We start from the raw sequence: 8,357 nt of genomic DNA on the forward strand, positions 1-8,357 counted from the left end.
AACATAAGTCATGTATTAAATGGCTAAAGGAGGGACACAAAAAAAAATTTTTTTTCACCAATCTTAAATGAAACATAGAAGCATAAACCATGTTATATCCCTTATTTTCTTCAATGGAATGGAGGTCAAAGAATAGGAAATTATCAACACCAAAGTTTTAAACTTTTTAACTTGGAACAGTCCAAGGGATCAAGGTCTACATGACCCCAATGACCTCCTTGGGAGTATCCTCCTATCTTTGATGAAGGAAGACAATGTTATGATGAATTGATGGGTGAAAAGAGAAGAAGTAAGGGATGCTTCTTTTTCTTTTCATGCTTTCAAATCCCTAGGTCTAGATGGGGTTCCTCCTACCTTCTTTCAAGAGTATTGTGATGTCATTGGAGAATATATTTTCAAGGCTATTTGTCACTTCTTTAGAATGGATGTTATGGTACAGTTAACCAACCATTCTTATTTCCCTCATTCCTAAATCAAGAGAACCCTCCAACATGATTGACTATAGGTCCACAAGCCTATGCAACCCTACTTATAAGATTATTGCTAAAGTACTGGTGAATAGAATGAAACTTTTTTTTGTATAAAATAGTTTATAAAAATAAATAAGGCTTTTTTGGAGGTAGAAACATAATGGATATTGTTGTAACTAATAAAAAATTTATACACTGAATGAATTCTAACAATTAGGCATCAATGTCTCTCAAACTGGAGATCTCCAAAGCTTATGACAAAGTTAAATGAGATTTCTTGGATCTAGATTTAGGTTTAAAGGAAAATTTTGAACAAAATGATCATGATCTATGTGAGCACCATTAGATATGTTATCTTGGTTAATCGTAATCCTACTTGTTAAGATTATGGGTGTTGCACACAATATTGTTATATTGTATTATTTTATTTTATTATGTAATTTTGCACCTAGATGAATGTGCAACATGTAAAGATTCCCATGGGATATACTTGATGAGTTGTATTGTAACACTGTAATTATACTTGATGTAATTATTTAGTATTGGGAAAGAAATTAAATGTCTAATGATAAATGTGGGGTCAATGGGTTAGGTAGCACATGGTTTTAGCACATGTTTTTAGGACATGGTTTATGTAATACCACTTGGTGATTTTTTGAGACTTGCTACGATATAAGAAGCCACAAGGGTAGTTGTTGGTGTGAGATTTGACAAGACAGAAGAAAAAAAGGGAAAGAGTGGAGTGGGAGAAGGCTTGACAGGTTACCTAAGGAATCATTAATTGTGAAGGTTGGAAGCATGGCATGCGATGTGTAGATTTATGTTTGTTCATGTGGATTGCTTGGTTGTGGCTATGGCACTAAAGGATTCCATGGTTGTATTGCAATGGTATTTTTTCTAAATAATACATGTTGATGAATGCTTTTGAAGGTTGGGTTCTTTTCCCTCAATGAGGGTTTCCTAGGGTATATCCTATGGTACAATTTTGTGTGGGTATGTTGTCTATTCTCTTGCATGTGGATTTGAATTGCATGTTTATTCAAGATCTATTATGGGTTATGTGGAAATAGTTATATTATTTCTCGTAAGTTTTCTTACAAGTGGTATCAGAGCTATGGTTTTATAATTGTAACCCTAGATTGAATCCATGGGAATGCATGGGAGGATAAAAGAAAGGACAAGATATATGAGTTATTTATTGTAGATTAGAGGGTTTTGGGTTTGTTGTTATGATGGGATATTGGTAAATTTTGGGAATATAAAACTTTTAAACAAATAGTTTTTTGAATGTCTCGCTTAAATGGAGGTTTCAGGGGGAGCTTGCAGAAATGACCTCTTGTGTAAAAAAAAACCTCAGTATTGGATCCAAGTCGATGTTCGAATAAATTTTGATATATAATATGCCCTAGTTTGGCCATGTTTGGAGGAAATGAAAGAGTTTGCTAGTTTCAACCTATGATGGCCATCAAATTCAATCTCATCGAAATTTTCATCACAAAAAAAAAAAAAAAAAGTTGTAGTGAAAATGGTAAGAAGGCTATCTTAGTAAAATGACCATAACATTCTCCCAATATATCAAAATTTAGAGTTCTTATAGGCGTTGGAAAGATAATTAAAAGCACTACAACTTGGTGTAAGTTTGCCTCTATGATTTTGATAACTTTTAAAGTTTTCAGAGCCTGAAAGTTAGATGTTTTTTAATTTGAGCACAAATTAGGGAAAAACTTGGGCATACAAAGTCAGATTTTGGACTTCAAGGAGACAATAGAAAGCTCTTGGAGAGCTCTACACGGTGTTTTAGATTTGGTGTAGGTTTATGATTTGTTTTGTGATATATTGATCTAAATAGTTTATGATAATTATTAAATATGGTAAATTGTGAGTTTATAACATTGTGAGTATACTTAGTCCATATTTCATATTGGTCTCATGATGATATTATTATAGTGTTTGGTTTGGATATGTATGATGACTTGTTAGATCTACAAGTTGGGTAGTGTTGTAAGTGGTTTATACTTACAAGTTGCATTATAGCTTGGTTACATTGATCTTTCATTATTGATGCATATTCAAATTGGTGGCTTGGATTTGGGTTTTCTATGCCCTAAGCCACATTATTTGCTAATTTATTCTTCATATAGAAGGGATGAGATGTTGTTGCTAGGTATAGTCATGGTGGAGGATTGTGGTTGACTATTTTATGCTGACAGGTTGGACATACTGAAAGTCATATGCTCAGTACATGGATGTGATCATGGTGACATGAATTTTGGCATGACATGATTGGATATATAGATACATCCTTGATTCTCATTGGTTTGGATTCCTGATTTTGTTATGGTGGTATATCTTCTTGGTTGGGGATCATGGTTATTTGATTTCTTTTGAAGAGCTCATGATTTGCACTTTGAGTTCTTTGATGATTTTATGCCTTGATTGAATCTCATGGTTAGAGGATATTTTTTTCATATTGATGTCATGGATAACTTGGATACGTAGTTTAGTGGGAGCTTGTGGAAGTGATGGTGTGATAGTGTAGGATTAGTTTCTAGTTTGGTTTGGAAATCTTAGTTTCACTTGGTACTAACACTTTTGTTGTGTGTGTGTATAGACCTAGAGGATCTACATGTAGGAGATGGATTTTATGATCCCATAGATGACTTGGTACCATGCTTGAGTGGGAGATTTTTATAGCATTTATATATTTATTAAGTATTTCCAAATGTTGGAGGTTTTTCTTAGATCCTATTGTTGCAAAAGTGTCTTTAAAATTTGCATGGTGCACTTGTTATCTTTATGGTGTCTGAAGATGGTTAGATCTTGAACACTAATTGGGTTCTTGGCTATCTTCATGGTATATGGAGATGGTTCTTCATTGTATGTGGACATGGTTTTCTTCATGGTGTGTGGAGATGATTGCATCTTGAGGACACATAGGGTTCTTGGTAAAGGTGTGGTTTAGGCTTTCATTTGGCATGTTATCCTTGGTATGAAGATGGTTTCATTATTATGTCATCGTATACTCTTGATATGTGTTTAGAGTTTTGAGATGTATAGTATGTTCATATGGAGCATGTTATCTCTTTGGTTGAGATGGTTAGATAATGTTGTTATGCTTATGTTTCTCAAGCCATGGTTGGAACTTTGACAATAATCTCAGTTTAGTTTCTTGGTATTGAGTACATTAATCATAAGCTAGATACTTCATGATCTTGATATGTTGCATTTGGAGTTGGCATGGATTGATTGGTTATAGATGCTCAAGGATACTTAGAGATGGTTGTGATGTTGATTTCTCTTGGATTAAAGAAGTATTTGTCGAGACAACTATTTAGTTTCAATAAGAAGTTTGAGGGGTATTTATCTAATATGGACTTGAGAGGAAATTGTTCTTAGATGAGTCTTTGTTAGAAACTTGGATATCTTGATGAGAATTCTCATTACCCATTCTTGGTCTGCTTGGTGGTTTCACTACTTGAGAGGCATAGCCCATTATTTCTTGTGCATGTATTATGTTTATTCTTGTCTTTCATGGATATGGATCTTGAGCTATGTTACATGAGTTTAGTTCTAGAGGGTTTAATTGAGAGATGGTTTAGAATTAATTATCTCCATTTGTATATGTTGTTATGTTTCCTGAGTTTGGGAGATAGTTTTATATTGGGCATATTCCTTGGTTTAGGAATGGTTTATGAGTTTGATATTCTTGTGAGAGGCTTACATTCATGATTAGTTATATGGTATAGTTTAGGTATTGTTGAGGCTTCTTGTTTTGGTTTTATGGAGGAGATCATACTTGCAATATTTGCATCTAGAGGTGTGTGTAGAAGGATATGATACAGGTTATGATTTGCATGCTTTCTCTTTGATCTTGGTTATCTTCCTGGATGTTCAATTTCACTTAAATTGGATTTGAGATTGGTTAGGGATTGTGATCACTAGTTTGTGCTCATTTATGTCATGTGAGAGATCACATGGTTATTCCTTTATCTCTTTCCTCTGTTGGTTATGGAGAGCTTGGGAGATAGTTGGAGATTTTTTATGAGAGTTGTGCTTGTATGTTATTGGTTTGTATGTTGTGGATGTCATTGAGACTACATGGATTCACTTCTTTGAGATGTTGTGAGTTGATTGGTTATAGATTTGACATTATCTTTTGCAATGAGAGCTTCTTGGTATATATGTGGCAAGTATTGCTCTTGAGGCTTGTGATTGTAGGTTATGAATTGGATAGATTGATGATGTGAGATTCACTTGGTATGCCTTTGGAGGTATGGATAGCTGGATCTGGTTGGCACTTGATGTGGGTGCTATTTCAACTATGGATATTTTGACAACTACGGATACATGTGATTACCTTTGGATAAGGTTTTTGAGATTGGCATTTTAGTTGGTACATGATTTTATGGTCTTCTAATGTAACAGGTTGGGTTTCTTTCTCTTTGGATAACTTCTATGTATGTTCAGTGGCAGTGGTACAATAGGAGGTGAGATTATTCATGTTTGAGATTCTGGATACTGTGATTTTGTTGTAGGTACTAGGATGGAGCACTTTGTGTACTTTGGTCAATGATGGTGGATGTGCTAGGAGGGATTGTTCCCTTGTTCATTTATATAGCTACAAATTGACCCTATGCAATGTATATAACAAGTGGGATATTGTTGAGATTATGGGTGTTGCACACACTGCATAATATTATTATATTGTATTATTTTATTTTATTATGTAATTTTGAACCTAGATGAGCATGCAATATGTAAATATTACCATAGGATATACTTGATGAGTTGTATTATAACATTTTGATAATACTTGATGTAATTATTTAATATTAGGAAAAAGAAATTAAATATCCAATATTACATGTGGGGTGAATGGGTTAGCAATGGTGTTTTTTCTGAATAATACATGGTAATGGATGCTTTTGGAGTCTAGGTTTTTCCCTCAATGAGGATTTCCCAAGGTATATCTTGTGTCACAATTTTTTGTGGGTATGTTGTCTATTCTATCGAATGTGGATTTCAGTTGCATGTTTATTGCAGATCTATTATGGATTATGTGGAAACAATTATATTATTTGCAAGTTTCCTTACGCTACTAGCTTTTTTTTCAATGGAGCAAAGGTTCACAAAAGGGGACATTGTTTCTCCTTATCTTTATATCCTAGCAGAAAAAGTTCTGGATAAGAACCTAACTAGAATTTGATATGCTAATGTTATCTCAAGTATTAAAGAGGCCTCTATATTTCCTCAATCTATGCATCAACAATTTTGGGATGACATAATTGTCTTTGGAGAACCTTTTCTGTCAGAAGCTACTACTTCAAAAAAAAATCTTGATGACTATGTTTCTATCACATGATAGAACATTAACTTTAATGAAAGAAAAGTATTCTTCATTTAGACTAATAGAGAGTTCCACTTGATTATTTTGAGACTTCTGGGATGTAGTATTTCTAGAATGCATGATACTCATCTTGATCTCCATATGTCACAAGTTAAATTCGATGTAGTTGGTAACTTCATTGGAAAATATTGATGTAGTTGGTAACTTTGTTCTAATATTTTGATTTTTTTGATGTTGCACCCAATAGCACTATTCTCTGGAATTCAATTTTTATTTAATTTTTGTAAAATCCATAAGCTCAAGGATAAAATAGTATTATTTGGGCCAAAAACTAGATATACAATAGCTAGAAATCTAGCTAGTCAATTAGAATGAATTTTCTGATTTTAGATTTTGTTGGTAGTTCCTTTGATATTTTTTATTCAAACTTATAAGTTATTTAATGATTCAAAATATTATTTGGAGGGTCCTTTATCATGTTAATTGTGTTTGAAATATAATGTTAGATAAGTTTGTTTATTATCATTATGGAAATCTTAATGGTGGTAAAATAACATCAAATATGTAGCTATCATATTGGTAAATATTTCCACCCAATAGCGTTGTCTTAGCTATCTCAATATTCATTTTTCTAAAGTCGTACTAGCATTATGTTAGGAAAGATACTATTTTGCATTTTAGTAGTATCAGTTTCTTCATTCATGTCTAAGTTAGAGAGAAATTTCTTAGTGCTAGTTGTAGATTTGGTTATGGCATAGTTTTTGACATGCCCTATCATGCATCATGAGTCACCACTTCTTCTCATTGCTCATGTTCCTTGATGTGGTGGAGAAGTCATTGCCATTTGAAGGTGAAAAATCCCCCAATCTTGTAGGAGTTTATATCTTTGTGAGGAAGTAGCAATATAATGCCCATGTGTCAACCAAATTTCACAATTGTTCATAAGATGCGGATTATCATAATATTTGACAACTTTACTAGCATAGACTATATATCTTAGGCAAGGGATGATAAAACAAAGGTCTTGGTCTTCCAATTATCATTTTTAAATGAGAATGCACATAGCATTACCTATGGGAAGACTATTCCAATAACATGTGTTGTATGTTGTGTAGTGGTGTAGAAACACACTTTTCATGTACCTTGTAAGTAGTCCACATTCCATTATCATTTTTTCCTACCACTTCTTTTGTACTCAAACCTATAGAAGGAAGTCTTGGATGATAAAGCTTTGGATTTTTAACACATAGTTTTGAAATTTTGGTTTAACTTTATGCCACTAGTAGCATATTATAGTTGCATCTAAAGAAATAGGGCCTTTCGATTAGAACTTAGCTTAAATATGTAATTGAATTCTTCAAGCAGAAACACATTCTTTTAGAAGCAGACACATTCTTTTGGAGACACGTGCCATAGTGAAATGAATAACTGACTTGCACAAATATTTTCTTTTCTTTCAAGCCCTCCAACCAAGATATAATTTTTAGAGTTTTGCAAGGCAAATGCACTTGTGTAATAATTTACTTCTTTGGCTCAAAAATAAACTATCTTTTCTATTTTCTATCATCTACCCTTCTTTTTATGTATATCCTTCATCACTGCATTGAACAATAGTTTAGAATGGCAGTTGCCTTGGAAAAAATTGATGTAGTTGGTAACTTCATTGTAATATTTTTATTTTTTTGATGTGGGACCCAAATGCTAGAAGCTCAAGGAAAAAATAGTATTATTTGGGCCAAAAACTAGATATACGATAGCTAAAAATCTGGCTGGTCAATCAAAATGAATTTGTTGATTTTAGATTTTGTTGGTAATTCCTTTGATATTTTTTTATTCAACTTTATCAGTTCTTTAATGATTCAAAATATTATTTGGAGGGCCTCTAATCATGTTAACTATGTTTGAAATATAATGTTAAATAAATTTGTTTATTATCATTATGACAATATTAATGGTGGTAAAATAACATTGAATATGTACCTATCATACTGGTGAACATTCCCACCCAATAGCATTGCCTCGGCTATCTCAATATTCATTTGTCCAAATTCATACTAGCATTATGTTAGGAAAGATGTTGGTTTGAATTTTAGTAGTATTAGTTTCTTCATTCATGTCTAAGTCAAAGAGAAGTTTCTTAGTGCTAGTTTTAGATCTCGTTATGGAATAGTTTTTAAGATGTCCTATCATGCCTCACGAGTCACCACTTCTACTCATTGCCCATGTTCCTAGATGTGGTGGAGAATTCATCAATGGGTAAAAGCACAAACCAGTGTCACCCTTTTACAAAGGACAAGGCTAACAAAAGTATAACTCTTCACCTTCAATGACATAAATCTAGTAGTATTATTTAGAAATTAAAAATTGAGTAAACTATTGAAATGTGTAGAAATAGATGAAGTTTAGGATTATAATTTTTAACAATTATTGGAATAATAATTGATATATTTTCCTAATTATTAAAGTCAATTTTTTAGTTGTTAAAAAATGCTAAAAATTAGGGGTCTAGTTTCCACCACAAAAGTATATGGAAATAAACT

This window comes from Cupressus sempervirens, chromosome 5, assembly GCF_028749045.1.
Source record: "Cupressus sempervirens isolate cs-2001-9-10 chromosome 5, ASM2874904v1, whole genome shotgun sequence".
Lineage (NCBI taxonomy): Eukaryota > Viridiplantae > Streptophyta > Pinopsida > Cupressales > Cupressaceae > Cupressus > Cupressus sempervirens.